This window comes from Plectropomus leopardus, chromosome 20, assembly GCF_026936395.1.
Source record: "Plectropomus leopardus strain MGB_pleo_1.0 chromosome 20, ASM2693639v1, whole genome shotgun sequence".
Lineage (NCBI taxonomy): Eukaryota > Metazoa > Chordata > Actinopteri > Perciformes > Serranidae > Plectropomus > Plectropomus leopardus.
Window position 1 is genome coordinate 23945011 of NC_142195.1, and position 17279 is coordinate 23962289.

The window sequence follows — 17279 nt, forward strand, 5'->3', positions numbered from 1 at the left end:
GTTAAAATGTAACTCTAACCGCTCCACTTAAGGAAAAATAAAAGTCTAAAGCTGTCAGGAACATCAATAAACAAAGGTTTAGAGTAGGCTAATTTAGAAAAGAGAACTTTCAAAATAAGACTATGAAACATCTGAAGGAAAATAAATTCCTCTTTCACTAGAAAAGTTGAATTCATAAGCAATTCAAAACGCCTATGCTCAATTAAATACACTCAGGGGTTTTGCAGTTGACCTGTAGCTTATGGTAGACAATATTTTGCTGATTTGCTCCCTTAACTATGAATTGACAGAACTGCAGTAAAGTCTATACATCAAGGTGAATGGTTATAGAAAAACCAAAGTTGAGAACCAGTTGAGAACCAGCTGCACATTTTTTGATCCATCAGAATCGAAGGTCTCAGAATTTAACAATTCTTGTTATTGTTGCCAGCATGTTTTTCTGACAGTTGCACATTATAAAACATTGACATCAAACTCACAAATCTACACTTCTGGAAACTTGCAACAATTAGGAGTCATGGTGGAAAGGTAGGAATGGGCCAAAGCGTAGCTTCATGTTACGAGGAAAGATGAAAACAGTGCTGCTTCAGGGAACTACAATGTGACATAAAGTATGTCACATGAGATAAGCAAAAATCTGTCTGTGCAATGAATAAAATTACTGAAATAACTACCATGCCATAAAGCTTTGCTCTGCATGTGTGTGAGACAGAGACGATTGTGTGTGACGTCAATCAGTAGCATATTGCTATATTAGGCTATTGGTAGTTGTAGTCTTTCGTATAACAATGAATTGGTGCCTCGGGTTGACAAATGTGTTGATAAAAATGATAATATGGACATTTCATCCACAGGACGTAGCCTTTATAATGCAGACCTGTTTATGCGCATTCAACCTGCACTGGACTGCACTCATGTAAAAAAGGTCACTTTTTCTCACTGTTAGAGGCAAATTCAGTCTGCAGTGTAGTTTATACACCTCACTAATAAACTAGAGAACTGTGCATTAACACTGCTCTATAATAAAACAAAGTCTTTCTCTTTCTATTTTACGTTTAGTAACATTGTTGCCATGCAGTCAGGCTTTGCAAAAAACCTAAATGAAAACCGTACAAATGAGATTAAGATTAGGCTATTAAGATTTTACTGTATTACAACAAAACAATCTGATATTTGTCTTTCACATCTATACAAAAATACAAAACCACATTTAGTCAAACAATAAACCCATACTACAGACGCTACAAATCACATCAGACATTACGAAAAGTGGATGCAGTGCAACAAACTAATAATTTCCTACCATCAATGTCCGACTCAGGTACACTGAGGCTATTAGAAGCCATACTCCGATAGATGATAGGTTGACAGAAGGAGGATGGAAACGGCTCCTAAACTTGTCCAATCAAACCTGTTGGACTACAAAAGAATGCCTGGACACGGTTCGCAGTCATGCCCCACACCAGAAGTAATATTTATTCTAAAGTATTACCTTACTTCACCTACACTGTGTTACTATATAGAGATAATAAAACAGAACCCGGGTAGGTCTTCTTTTTTCAACACAGAAAATTGATCAGGAATTAATAAAGGAATCAAGAAAGTATCGGACCAATGGGCAGAATCGACAATGGCACTGGTATCAATAAAATCTTATTGACCTTTTCAATCGTTATCCAAGACTGCAATCTCTCCCTAACCTTAACCATCTTCTCTAAATTACCCTAACATGCTCATAAAAACATGTCACAAGCAGATAATGCGGCAAAAAAACACAGAAAAAATGTCATTTGACTGATATTTTCAGTATGAACACTTTGTGACTTTATATATTCGTTCAATCAAAAGGTTTCCATACAGTCTAGATGGAAATTGTAATCCAGCCCAATCCAGTGTGATGTTTCTGTCTTTATATAAATCTTATTTTTAGGAGACAGGGGTGAACAGAAGGTTCCTATAAGTCATTTGGTGGGCTTGCTTTTTTTTTTTTTAGATACATCCAACAGAATATGCATGAAATAAAATATAGGAACAGACAATATATATATATAAAAAAGAAGCTTTCATTCATTTTGTACGAGTGGCTGTCCCATTCTCTCGCTATGCTCAGGGGAGTATTTGTTTATAGCGTGACCCTCTCAGGAAAGTCAACAGCTGTTTCCAGTCAGGCTTAGCAGCGACACCGCCATCCTTCAACATGATGGGTTTCGCCTTTTAATGCATCGCAGTTAACCACATCCTAATTAGAACTAATGACTTGCTCGTTAAAGAGCTCTACAGCTAATTGGCATACTGAACTGCAAGCAGGGAAACACCACAAGGAGGTCAGGAATTAAAAAAATATATATATGAAAGTTGTAACGGAGGCTGACCAGAGAAAGCTGCAAACCTTCTTATCAAACTGCATTTTTAATTAGAGATAATCAATATTCAAGGCGATGGATTTACCACAGTTTATATATCCATCAAGGATCATAAATACTTAATGCTTTTAAAAAACATCTCAAACCCCAACACACCCAAATTTTTATTCCCCGAGTTTATGGCAATCTGGCAAATCAGATATTATTAATTATAAATTGAACCATTACAGCACGCTTCAGAAGCTCACGTTCACAAATTGCATCCACAACTGGGGTTGAACATGAATTTGCTCTCCTGGTATTTCTGTGGCTCGTATGCAAAGTCGCGGGGTCTGATTCACATGCAGGGTCCGTTGTGCACCCTGTAGTTTCGTTTAGATCAAAAAGACTCAAATAGACAGAGAATCACAGGATATCCAGAATATCTGATCATCCCCCCCCACCTCACCTTGCCTCTGAGAATCTTTCCGGCTCCAGAGACGATCTCATTAAATCAGAGATGTAAGAACCAGAGAGAGAAATATACAACAGAATCACTCCCTACTATCCTACTATTGTCTGTGCTGTAAAACACAGTGAATCCAGCTTAAGCGCTTCGACAATCCTCCATTTTGGGCCACTCAGGAGGACGATGGACACAAGTGGAAGCTTTGACAGTCACACCACATTAGTGCAGTAACTGTAAAAAAGGCCTTTGTGGGATTTGTTCCCTAAAAATACTCTCAAACCACTGGAAGCCGGAGCCTCTCAGGAGCCTGATTTAAAACCTTGCAGCCTGAGGACAAGGCAAGCAAAGGCGGCAAAATAAATAAAGATAAAAAACATGCCCCCAAACCGCTCCTATTACAGACACAACATGGTAAACAGTGGAAAACAATAGAGTTATTTCAGTGCAGAGCAGGACGGAGAGCGATGGCATCTTGGGGCGCAGGGCTGCAGGGCTAGGTGGGGGCCTCCCGGGCGGAGGTGGAAGGAAGGGTGCTCTAATGGGCTCGGGGAGGCTGGCTAGCCCTGCTGGAGGCCCACAGGAGGCCCTAGCCTGTGGTCTTGCCTTGGGCAGGCCTGCCACAGCAGCAGTCAGGTGGGCTGACAGACTGAGGGAGAGGAGGAGCTCCCCATGTGGCCTGCCATCAACCCCCCCACCCACCCACCCCACGTCCCCTCCCTCTGCACAGATGCTCGGGGTTTGGGGAGCAACAAGCTGTGCAGAAACAAACAAAGACGAAGACTTAACATCTTCAAGTTGGGTAATATCTGGCTCTAATTGAGTCGATTTAAATTCAGACCAAAGCATGTGTCGACATCTCTGCTGCCAGATTAAAAGTTAAACGCTCACTCATGCAACATGGAATAGACTGAAGTATGACGCTTATTAATTAATGGTCATTTACAGGGTTGAATTAAACATCAACACGAGCCCTCTGCGTCCGCACATATTAGCACAAAGTTTGTTTTTGTGCCGTGTGTGTAAAAGAGAAGAAAGGGCAGGCATCAGTGTGAATCTGAGCACCAACACACACGCAGCTTTTCTCTCAGCTGTTATGGAGCTGCTCTGCACTTATACAGTCGACCTTTAGCCCCACAGCTCCCTGAAGCCCCATCCATATAGCCCACTGTAGGAGGTAAAGATCAGGGCGGCCCGTCCTGGAGTCTCCCCTCCTGACCGGCGAGGCGTGTGAAGCCTCTGGCATGACTCTCAGCATGGGAAAAGTGCAGCTTTATCACCGCTGCTCAAACATTCATCACACAACCTCTCCTGCAGAGCGCTCCAAAGGGAGACAATAGTGCCTCCATCAACTCCCATCTGAAGCTGCCGATTTAGGCTGAAGGTGGCAGAGAGGCAACTTCAAAGTTTTTTGGGGCCTGGGTCGATGCACACATCACACCAAAGAAGAAGAAGGAGAGGAGAGGAGGGACAGCCGAGGAGGGGCAGCTCTCCCCAGTCAGAAGGGAGGTCATTATCAGGCCATGTTTACGCCGGCACAGAGCACATTGATGTGTGCTGCTGTTTTAACATTTGGAATATAGTACTGCAGCCATCACTGCAGGCAAAATAGTTTATGTTCCTGTGTTTGTCTGTGTATGCATGTGCTTGTGTGTGTGTGTGAGTGTGTGGTTGTTCCAAAAGTCTTCAGAGACGACACTTTAAAAGGTATTTGCATTATTTCCTGCATAGAGAGGTGAAGGTCAGTGTTTCCCCAGCGAATATCAACATCTTTGCACAAACAGCAAAATAAATACTTTATACAATGAGCCGGCAGGAGACTTCACTGCAAAAGTATCAGATTTAACAAGTCATTTGGTTTCTTCTACGCTCCTAAAACTGTCTACTTTTTTGTAGCTGATAAAAATAGTTCCTGGTTCCAACAAATATTAAAATGATTCCATAATTTTGTTGATTTGCCCTACTTTCTCTTGTTTTTTTATTAACACCATACAAGCAATACTGGAAACAACATGTAACAAGTGCATGTTATCAAGTATTGACAAGATAATTATCAGGAGTTCACGACTTTAATTCTCCTATAATTCTGTCTAACAGGTTTGCATTGGACAATTTATGAATACAGTATGATGGTGGTAGCTACTGTGATGTAACTGGTTTGTCAACAACCACTGGTTTAAAGCCTCGAAAGTGGCATTTTAATTGTCACTATCTTGGATCTTTGGAGTCAGAAGTGACCATGTTTGGACAAGAGGGTGGATCTGACTGACAGGCATGCTCTCTTCCTCTCTTTCCCAGTTTAAATAAATACATTTCTCAGGCCATAATGCCGGCCTCCCACAATGTTTTTTTCTCTCAACAGTTTGGGACATGTGCAATTTTTCTTATATTTATATTTATTATTCTGTGCCACATGCTTTCTCTGTATGATGTTTTTTTTTATCATTTATTATGCATATAAACATGTGTGTGACTGTGTGCATCATTTTAGGATTGGCACAGCCAATTTTGTTTATTGTATTCTATTCTATAGTGTACAAAAACTAAGAAAGACTTCAGGAGGGTGGTTTTCATTATGAAACAGGCTACATTTTTACTGCAGCAGCAAAAAACACAATGCTTATTTTAGTTATTTTAATAAGTAATGGTGAACATATCAACATAAAATGTGGATATTAATGCTTATGTTGTGTTTAAGATTATTATTGCTGGCTTTTCCGGGGGCCCCCAGTGGCTGGGCCCCAGAGAGCTTTCCCCTTTTTCCCCCCTCATGGGCGGCCCTGGTGTATTCAACAGTCCCATAACAGCAGACAAAAATGCAATCACACCAACTAACAACTTGAAGATGCCAGTAAGGATCAATTACATATTAAAATGGTTAATCTGTGTGAAAAAGTGTAAGAAAAGTGGATGTTTCAGTCAACTCATCTTACAGACCATGTAATTCTATAAACAGGCTATCAAACAACTCAGTCAATTCATGCGTAAAGCATGACATTAAAAGTGTATGTTTTGGCAGTACAGAGAAGCCGTTTACAATGTGTGGTGTGAGTTAACTTCACATGGAAGATTAATAAAACCGCAACGCGTCTGCCCACCATTACGATGAGTAAATTGCTCTGTTTTGCACTATATGGGCATTAAAAAAACAGTTGGAATCCTTTAAAGAATCAAGAACAATAAATGTGCAGTTATTTCTCTCGGTGGCAGAGATGTTTACAGACCTGCTGTGCCTCTCCTGTATCTACAGACCAGTTAACCCATATTTCATAAACATACACTGTGACTGAAAATAGAAAAACAAAGTCAAACTATGCCATATCACTGGTGTCAAGTGAAGTATGATTGCATATTTGAATTGGAAATCCGGCAAAGTGACGATAACAACCTCGTGCACTCTCTCGGAAGGCGAGAAGAGGGTTAAATGAACAAAGCCTTGAAAAAGAGTCCAATTCTCCAGCTCCTGCCCCAATCCTCGCAGTTACCCCCACAAAGTACACAAGAAAAAAGAAAATAGTATCATGCATATCATTCATTAGCAGCAAATAAAAGAAATTCTCTCTAATAGTGCCCCCAAATCCCCGAGCTCCCAGCACCACGGAGCGGGGAACTAAAGAAATGGGGGAGAGAGATGTAAAAGGAAGCCGTCTCCCTCAAGTGCTTGTTAGGCCCAAATTATTATGGCGATGAATAATTTTAAAAATAAATAAGAAAATAAATAAATAAAAAAAGAAACATTTATAGATCTAAGTATTATCAGAGGAGCCGCGGGTCTGTTGCCAAGCTCTCTGGGCCCGTTTGAAATCCGCCTTTGTTTTTCACTTTGATCTTTAACTGCTAACCTATCCATCGCTTCACCTGATCCCCTGTTAGCGCTTCTTCACCCACTTCCTCCCGTTAAACTTTTCTCTACGTGGCACGGCGCTGCCCGCTCTTAGTGGTAATCATAACCGCATCATCATCATCATCTTTCTCCTCGTTGTCGTCATTAACTTTCTGTTCTTTCACAACAATAATTAACATACTGCACAGGGAGCAAGATTAGGCAGAGAGATGCAGGAGTAAATGAGGGAGTATACAGAGGAACGCGGAGCAAAGAGACGAGGGAGGGAAGCCATGTTGGAGGAAGAAAGAGAGGAAGGAGACATGAGAGAAAAGCTGCGACCAGCTCCTCTACTCTTGCTTCCTCTTATCACAATGTCTCTGATTTACTTTCCTTTCCTTCACTTTTGTTTCGTCTCTTTTAATCTCATCTCTTTTCTCCTCATCTACTTACTATATAAAGTACTTCTCCTCCAATGTCGTTCCTCTTCTCTGGTCTCCTTTACTTGCACACTGTCCCTTCTCATGACCTCACCCCCCCCCCCTTGTGGTTTTCATTTTCTCTCATCTCTTTTTTCTTCTCTCTTCTTTTAATGTTTTATCTTTTTCATTCTCTCTAATTTCATTTTTCCTTCTTTTCCCCTCTGGTTTTTCTATCCTCTAACTCCTTCTCCTGTCATTCACTCTTCTCTCCTACATTTGGTTTCCTCTCCTTATTTCCTTCTTCTACTCATGATTTCTCTCATCTACGTTCCTCTCATTTCCTTTTTTTGTTTCCTCTTCCCTTGCCTCTGCTTATTTCTTTATCTATCTCGCTTATCTTAATCTACTACTTGTGTTTTTTTCTTGTTTTGGTTCATCTTCTCTAATTCTTATTTCCTTCTTGCTTCCTCTCCGCTCATTTCCTTTTTCTCATCTCATCTACTGTTTTTATGCCCCCACGCCAACGATAGCCATGGCCAGAGATGTTACGTTTTTGCTTGTCTGTCCATTCATCCAGGTCATTCCTGTGACGTGACATCTCAACAACGTTTTGAGGGAATTTCTTTTGCACAAAAAATCACTCAGACTCAACAGTGAGCTGATTCGATTTTGGTGATCATAGGACAAACGTGAAGGTCACTGTGACCTCATCAGTCTCAAAAAACAACCCTGAGGGCATTTCTTCAAATTTGGCACAAATGTTCGAGTGGACTCAAGGATGAGCTCATCAGATCTTGGCTTTCAAAGGTCACAGTGACTGTGCATCTGCATCATTCTTGTAGGGGAATTTATTCAAATTTTGCACAAATATTCACTGAGATTAAACGATGACCTGATTAGAATTTGGTGTTCAAAGGTCAGAGTCACTAGGTGGGTTTCCATCACAGATTTGCACAAAAATGTATTTTTGAAACATCAATAAAACACAATTGTGAGGCGTCTTATTTTGTCCCCTTTTCTCTAACATTTCTTTCTCCTCTCACTTCCATCTCATCCTGTTTCCTTTTCAATAATCCTTTTCCCTTTCCTCTCATTTCTTTTTACAATATTTTATTGCCTCTTTTCTTGGTTCCTCACTTCTTGCCTAGTTTTTTCCTTAAATTTATTTCCTCTTACTTTTTTCTCTCAGTTCTCGTTTGCTTTTCTCCTCTCCTTGTTTCCTGCCCTCTCCTCCTCTCCTCCTCCCCGTCCTCCTCCTCCTGAGGTGTCTGACCTCCAGTACAGGGACATCCCAACCCCGTGCTCTGTGCCCGGCCTCTGATTGATATTGTAATGAGACTTATCCCAACATCCCTTCCTCCCTGTACTCTTCCCCACCGCCCCTGCTCCCCCTCCACCGCTCCTATCTTCCCTGGTACCCTTCCTCACCCCCTCTACCCCCTTTGCTCCCAGAGCCCCCGAGTGGCTCGCTTGATTCTGTTTCATCACACATCAAACGGGCCTGACGCTCTCCACGCAGGCAGGACCCAGGGACTGCAACATCTGCACGGGGAGGCATGCAGGGGTGTGGAGGGAGGGGGGCGACGACTCCGGCCTCCGAGGGGGCGGGGGGGAGGACACGCCACGCTACAAGCAGATGTCACCAGGACCCGAACAGCAGGCTGGGGGGATGCCGCGGGGAAAAAGAGACGTAGTGAGGGACCCACCCCTACAGCCCAGCCAGGGGAGTCTCTCCGAACACTCCACCTCTGCTCCCCTCTCCTCTCTTCACCTTGCAGCCCAGCTCCCCCTCCTGCTCCCCCTTTTGACAGTACAATTAGGTAATTAGTCACCTCGGCGCTAATAACCTAATCATTACTTGTCTGCGTGTGTTTTCTCTTCATTTTAAAATCCGTGTCCTCCACAGGCGCTCCCCTGAGTCCTGACGTGGAGGTGGAGGGGCAGAGAAGGTGTACAATTACCTTTGTCTGGCTACTCCCCATGGCACACAGAGAGCCGAGGCTCTGATCCAGACCAAAGTAAAGGCCCTCCTTAATGGAGACAGAGAGGCTGCTCTTTGGAGGAGGTCAAGATTGCTCTCACATCCATTAACACCAGAGCTATTTCATCACTGCCACGTTCTGGCAGGCGGGAGCTGTAGGAGGACTGTGATCAGCCTCCGTTGAGTGCAGACGCTGACATTTCCCCAGTTAGTGAAAGTGGCAATCGGGAGCTTCTGCTGTCAATGAGTCATCAAAGAGCTTGTTTGAGAACAGCTGTTGACGTCAGTGCACTGCCACAAGCATTAACCCTAGTTGAGAAGTGAAAGTTTTTTTTTCTGAATTGCTGATGATCCTTTCATCTGCATGGGCAACATGCACAACTCAAAGTTCACAGAAATGTTATCTGCCATCGAGAAGGGATCATCTTTTGACAGCGTTTTTAGAGGAATTTGGCAAGGTTGAGCAGAACAATGAACGTTACTAATGCGGTTTCTGAATTTTCATGCTTTACATCACTGTCCAACGTTTTCTAAAGCATACATTTAAAATTATATCATTTTTTTTTAGTGTTTATCATTTTCCAAGAAACTATTGGACTCCATTCAGTTGGATAATGCATCAGTGTGAACACCTTTTACTTCTAGGCCTACTTTTTAAAACACTGATTATAACCTGGGAGTAATTAATTGTTCTCAAACCAGTTTATACTCCAGAGCCAGAGTAATGCTGCAATCACATGGAATCCAGTAGATGGAAACCAGATATCATTTTAGGAGAAGACAGCAGGTAAAATTGGGTAAGGCTGAACAATAACAGCATTGCTGTTCAAAGTTAAATATGTTAACTTTTTGTCATGTTGTTATGTTGTTATGTAGCTCCCTCACACAAGGAGAAATCATTGTGATCTGGACAATTGCTGGACAATACGAGACTAATTATGTAAAATAATAGACACGAAATAATGTTACTTAAGATACATATTTTTTCCATTCTTTGTAAACACTTCAACATCACCATCGCAACATATCATTATGTGTGTTTTGCTCCCTTTTTTTCCCTTGCCATGTAGGTGTTGTTCATCCGCCATCTACCGTCTGCCTGATTTCATGTGAATTCCATCATTAGACTTAGACATAATAACAAAAACAGGACCTAAATCTTGACTTGGAATAAACTGCTGAGATACTTTAACAGTTGAAAAAAAAATCAAGCCAAGTCAACAACAAAAAACAGACAATACGACAGGTATGTAAACAAGAGTCTATAGAGCTGTGATGCTGCATTTGTGCTTTGAGCTCAGTGCTAATGTCTACATGCCAATATGCTCTCAATAACAATGCTAACATGCAGATGTTTAGCAGGTACGTTTATCATGTTCATTATCTTAGTTTGTATGTTAATTAGCAAATATTAGCATGCTAATAATTGTCACTAAACACACAGTACAGCTGAGGTTGATGGGAATGTCATTAGTTTGCTAATGAAAGGTCATAAAAGAAAGTATTGGACAATTTTGGACCAAACTGAGAGGTCATTACAAAAGACTGAAATGCAATGTGATTTTAAAAGTCAGCATTTAGAGACCTGAAAGACATTCATCTTAAACGGATGTCATTTTACTAAAAAGCACATCCCCCGTGTCCTCGTATAAAGTACAATAAAACAAAAAAACAAAAAAGTTGTGCTACCTTGTCAATATTACATTACCAAAAAAAAAAAAAAACAAGACATGGCATTCACTATCATGGATTATGTAAAGCAAATCTGATGTCTACACATAGATTTTTAAACCAAACTGAACTGAAAGGAGACCAATAACAGCTTGGAAGGTCAGAAAAACATTTTCAAAAAGACAGTTTTGAGAAGTCAGCGGTAAGTCAATGCAAAGTATCAAATGGGCTCAAACATGAGAAAACATTGGCACCGTCTTTCAGCTGACCTTACCCAGATTTTTTAACTCAAGGCACCAACCACATCTACTTTTCCATTTTCAAATACTTTTCAAATCTCCACAGACTACAAGTTCCCTAGCAGCACAGAAACGCTGCTCATCTTTGCCGTGAAACCACCCTCATCCATTCCTCATAATCTAGTCTCATGTTTTTCGTTTGTGGAGTTTGGATCCCCTGCTGTGTTCGCAGTGACAGCCGTCGTGTCATCCTCTTTATTATTCAGATTTCTTGGAGCCAAACAGCTGTTTTGCATGGCAGATTGAATTAGAGCTTGTCCTGACTCCTGACATTCAGGTGGCAGATAGAAGGACTGAGGTCTTGAATTCTGGCACAGCACGAAACACATAAAGACAAGTTGCTGTTGAAAACGAACCGAAATCGAAATCCCCAGTACACCGATGAAGAATTGCAACAGACTCCCACTTTTTTAAAACGTACTGTGGGGGTTGTTAGCGTGAAATCTTCACATAGTGTACATCCTTACTTGTATATGAATTAACTTTTACAATGAATAAAACATCTAGACTTCATATGCAGGGCTTTTTTAACTACGGAGACAAGCGTCAAAGCACAGAGAGAGAAAATTAATCGCTGCAGCCAGTAACAATATTTCTCCTCCGTAACAAACGGCTGCAAATGGATTTCACGAGCATGTGCATAGTAGGCAGCCGCCTTTATTAGACAGAGCTGAATGCATTGCTTTTGCTTGACGGCAAAGTCTGTGCACTTTATCACCGTCCTGGTAATGAGAGATAACTTCTCTGCGTCTGCGGGAAGCGAGTCCAGCACCACAACCCCCATGCATTTTTTATCAGCCGCAATTACTCAGAGCTTGTTGATATTTCCCATTCGTTTCATTTGGGAACATTTGCATCAGATAACCAGAGGCCTGCTGTAGGGCTAACTGAGCCACGCTGCAGTAAATTATAGGTCTCCGACTGTCCGACAACATACCGGAGGATTTGCTAATGGCCAGGCTGCAGCACGAGAGGTCAGCCGGTTCCTTCTGACGTTATGTCTGTTGTCAATTCTCCTGGCAGACTGAACTTTTCCAGGGTCAAAACTAATGACTGTTGTCTTTTTATGCTGCAAACTGTGATCAATATCAACACACAGGAATCTGTTCTCAGTACATCTGCTTTTTTGGAAGCATCTCAAAAACTACCCAAAAGGATTTCGGTGACATTTGGTGGAAAGTTTGGGCCAAAGAAGATAATATTTTGGTTCATCATGTGGTGTAGAGGTAACATTTTCTCCAAACTTCTTGGTTCTAGATTAAATTTACTGTATTGGTGTACTGTAAAGCAAAGAAAAAACTTTCTGCAACACAAAATGAAATGTATTTTTAAAGCTTTTCTCTCTAATCTCTGCTTTATTTTTCTTGTGAATTACTGTATGATTTTACCCATTCAGGCCCAATACAATGTACGCAACCAGTGACGGGTGGTCACAAGCCAAAAAACTTTAGGAATTGCTGCCTCTGAGTAAAAAAGAGCACTGCATTGTGTGTTTCTGTATTGTGTTTGTGCGATACTGCACAGTCTCTCATCAATCATAATTAGCAGCACTTCTGATCAATTCATGCTGCAGTCTTGAAGTAGAGATGAAGGGCTGAATATCAATATCTCCCTGACAGGACCGGGTAGAACAGGGCTGATTGACAGACAGATTTCTAACGTGATCGAGATGCGGAGGCCTGGGTGGCTGCTTCCAGGTGTCTCAGATTTGTCGTAATTGACAGGTGCAGAGAGACGTTTGGGGGTCCTGGCGGAGCTCTGTGCCGTTTATGCAGATTAACACGTCAAAAGTACAAATGAATAAATAAACTGGTAAGCACAAATCAGGCATTTAGCCTGAGGGGATGCCATCATTACCAGATTAAACAAAATGACTAATCACAAAAACAATCCGCTTCTGAAGCGGAGGAAGTCAAAAGACGCCAAAGCTTGGGGGTAAAAAGCTAAGTCATCTTAATTATTCAGCTATAGGCAAACAAAGACTTGAATTCATAATGAATAGAGCAATGACAGATAATATTTTTATTTTTCAACTGCTATTGGAGACTACGAAGCTGTGAGGTGACTGCTTTGATGTAAGAAAAAGCGCTCGACTTTCTACAATATTTACAAGAGGACATATAGGAGAATCGCATGTTTTTGACGATGGAAATGGCAAAATTCAAACCAAAACTGAGCCTTGAGGATGGGATCACGGGGATGGCACATATTCCCAGAGCAGCCAGCCAGCATGGGTACCTGAGGTAGAGGCCTTGTGGGAATACTTTAGGTCACTCTAAAGAAGCAGGTGGGACAACAGATAACGAACAAACGAGTCCTACGCGGGGTGTTTTGACACTAAAAAGAAAATCCTTCCTCCTTTGAAACCCAAATGAGCGGATGCAAGGTCCTCCTTCCAAACACGCACCCATGCCACTGCCCATGAATTAAATCCTTAGATGTTTGAGTCAGAGCCAGAATTGTTTTTTTGTTTTTTTTTAATCTCACCAAGCTGACCAGAGCAGCCGTAACCTCAGCTTGAACTTCCTCCATGCCTGGACACAACTCAGCTGTAAACACATCACTTCTCTTAGATTGGCCTAAAAGTGCCCCTGGTTGCCAGACTTCCCTCCACGCGCTGCAGACACCAGCCTCCTTTGACCTTCAGACCAAGCCGCGGCCCGAACCTCGGGTATTGATTTTTCTAACTATCTGTTTACTCCTCGTCTGCACACTTTCCCAGCTGCTTGGAGAGCATCGTTTGCCCCGAGGCGATCAGCAGGGCTCAGCTTGTTCCAGTCTTTGATCATCGTTCAGCCAGCGGATTAACATATGCACACTCTCTTCCTCCCTTTGTCGCTGAGCTTGATAATAAATCTATGGCCTTCCTTCCTCCCTCTCTCTCTCTCTCTCTCTCTCCTCCCTCTCTCTCCCGCTCCAATATGGGACGAGCCATGAATCAATCACCCCGCTTTACGCCTCGTGTCCGACATGGATGCAAATCACAGAAGGATCTGCGGGTAAAGCTCTGCTTATTAAAACCCGATGCCTGACTCATTACAACCCGCTCATGCACATGCATGTCGCCAAGATGAACAGCAGGTAGCACGCGTGAAATACAGCAACATTGGTGGAGATAAAACACAGACAGACAAGATTAACCGATTTCTGCGACTCTTATCTCAACGGAGGCCAAAACTAAGCCTCACCCACTTTGCCAAAACTAAAAGAGAATTGAAAGCTAATGAAGTTAATTACCGCATCATTGTGGGAGGTTACAGCCTCGTCTGAAAGAGGCTTAATCTGAGGGAAACTGCAGTGCGGAGGCTCGCCTTCGTACCTGCCCTCGCTGTGCAGTAAGTGTACTAATTAAGGTTGGTTTGAGCCTACAACCACCCCAGTTAGCTCACTTAAAGGGCCAGGGCTTCTGGGGTTTAGAACAACACTCATAAGGACTCCGCAAGTAGGACAATGAGTGCATGTGTGTGAGACCAAACAGGAAAGAGAGAAAGTGTGTGCATTTCCAGGTAGACAGGTGACTTTTTTTCTCAAAATGCAGCCTATGTGGTTTCTCTAATGGCCACTGTTGAGACACGCCCTCGCTCCCTGTTGCCTTTCTTATTTATTACGACCTAATTATATCAGTGTGTCAGCTAACGTAACCAGCTCCTTGCCCTAAATGCTGCAATGCTCTCGTGGCTGCACTCGCACTCGCAGACCTTATGTTTCCAAGCCGTGTACCATTTAACCACGGCTTCTCGAGGCACATGGGGTTGTTTAGCCTGCACTTTTTTTCCCCTGCTCGGTCCATCAAGAATGCAACGGACGAGACAGAGGAGCACATGCGGTGAATAAAAATACACTAACAACATGAGCTGAGGACAGGCAGGAGGAGGAGGAGGAGGAGAGAATTTGGACGAGTTCCCCTCCTCATCATCAGCGTGTCGGCCTGAGCGGGCCTGCGAGGTGCCGGAGCTGGGGCCCTATTAAAAAACTGAAGCCCAGCTTGCCGGAAAAGATCCGTCCTCTCACCTCGGAAAACAACAACCCCGCTCGCCCCGACAGCGAGACAATCAGCCGTGCGCTGCTCGGGGTGAGGCGGCGGTGACCCGGCGTGCCGAGACGAGGCCGGTTCTACACACTGATGAGCGCTTTCACAGACATCAAACGGGGGTGCCGCAGACCTCCCCACGACCTGCCTGTGCTGCCTTGTCTCCTGCTCTCTGCTTTTATTTGAGGTTGATACGGGCAGACGGATCGGCAAATATCGATCATGGCGCGCTCTGTAAAATTCTCCCTCCAGGTTTGAGAGGTGATTACAGGCCCTGGACCCAGCTGATGCAGTCCGGGTGTGTGTATGTGTGTACATTTAGGTTTTTCTTACCCCACCTGTCAGGCAGGCCGAGGACAGCAGCCCCTATATTCTTTGGTTCGAATGTCTCCAATCATCTGCAGAAGAGAGACATCTTTAAAAAAAAAACACCCAGACAGACAGGCAGGCGGGCAGGCAGGCACACTGTACAACACAGAAAATAGGTTATAAAGCGCGAAGAATAATGCATGTGAATCCCAATCATCGAAATTCAAATGATTTGGATGCATCCCCAACCAGCCCTCCTCTCCTTGTCTGCCTTCTGTCGAGGCCTCAGAACTCACCAATAGGATCGGAGGGAAACAGGCTGCAGATTCAGAGGGTTTGCATTAGGAATGGCCCGTTATTAATTAAGCTTGTGGGGAAGAGTTTTTTGACAGCGGCTCCCGAGGCGGCGAGCGGTGTGGATCTTGGCGCTGACCTGGCCCAGCAGGGGTAGGAGCTGTGTCTTTGAGGTGGTGGTGGTGAGGGGGGGTAGCGGGGTAGAATGGGTGGTGGGCGGGAGAGAAAGAGGAGGAAGAGGGTGGGGTGGGGGGCTGGCTCCATGCCGACAGCCAGGCCTGCCACGTCTGCGTGCCCGCTTTGAAGTGTCACCTTGAGGGAAGAGCCGATGGCCGGGAAGCCGGGAGGGCGGGAGCCGCGGAGAGGAGTGGCACGGTTGGCATTGCCAGACATGGCGCTTTAATATTGCATGGGCTCCCGTCCATCTCTGTACACACTCAGGACATTCCTTCTGCTTGATTTAGTTTGAAAGTAGATCTTTGTTTTTTTTTTTCCTCCCCTCTCCTTTCCCCTCCTCTCTCGCCATGCTGTGGCTCAACACCTGTGCTGGTTTTGTGCTCATTCTTGCCTGAACAAATGTCAAGCTCTGCAGTCAGAGGAACTTTAACAACTCCCTGCATTATGGAAGTTGACAGTGTCGCATTTGGCCTGCTGACTGATATAAAGTTGATGCATACAGCTCCCTATAACCTTATTAAATAATTACACTGCAAAAATTGCCCCCATCTTATCAAATTAGTTATGACTATAATTGATGTCATACATAGCTACTAGTGGACAAGTTGTTTGCTTACTGAAGGTCTAGTTACAAAAATGTTGCAATAAATTCTTTTTGCAAGTGGGACAGTTTCTCTTCTCGTCCCTCTCCTACGCACCCATTTTGAAAATGATGTTAGAAGTATTCTTTTGTTCCTCTACACAAAAATATTAAGATTTTCTACAAAAAAAAAAATCTTAAAATGAGTGAAAAACTCTGCTAGCACAGCGAGAATATTTAAATACATTTCCATGAGAAAACCACCTTAAAAATGACCATCTGTATCTTGAAAACTCAGAAATGAAAGAACACTGCAGAATTAAAAAGGCCTTTTTGTCTGATTTGAGCTCACAAATATTTTGCACTTGCTGGACCTCTAGATACACGCGCCTCAACTCTATTCCTCCCCTTAATATATATTGTAAAAAGAAAGAATAAGACTCCATAAGAATTAAGAAAAATTAAATCTAGTTTCAGAAAATGCATGAGAGGAGTTAAGGTGCAAAGGAAACTGACAGACGTGCTTCACTTGTTTAAGAAAATATTACTTTAAGGTCCAAGTTACTGACGAAAACGACTTGATAAGAAGCAGTTAATTATAAAGAATAAAAAAGCACTTGCTGGTAAATCGATAATGATGTATCTTATTGGCCGACTTTCTGCAAAATCCAAGAAATATTCACTCTGGTGTTGCTAATTGCTAATGCTGCTTTCATCACTTCCTCAAATGGCATCTTTCTTTACGAAAACGAAACCGTATCACTGGGGACTAAACTTAAACTTTTAATATTTCTCTCCAGTCGTGCCGTGTTTGCCTGACCTGCTGCCAGCACAGTTACAGAGCGCGGCGGAGAATCAAACATGGCGTTAGTTTGAGGAGATGCA

The 17279-nt window shown here is 42.9% G+C and overlaps 1 long non-coding RNA gene across 3 annotated transcripts in view; it reads right to left on the minus strand.

Annotated features, from left to right (window-relative positions):
• LOC148186220 (uncharacterized) overlaps positions 1-17279 on the minus strand; it is a 42749-nt gene that overhangs the window by 21872 nt on the left and 3598 nt on the right. Inside the window, exon 4 of one of the 3 annotated variants that reach the window (XR_015775155.1) lies at positions 15368-15432. The exons of the other annotated variants lie outside the window; for them this stretch is intronic. This is a non-coding gene — a long non-coding RNA (uncharacterized LOC148186220). The remainder of the gene's footprint in view (positions 1-15367; positions 15433-17279) is intronic. 3 annotated transcript variants of the gene reach the window in all.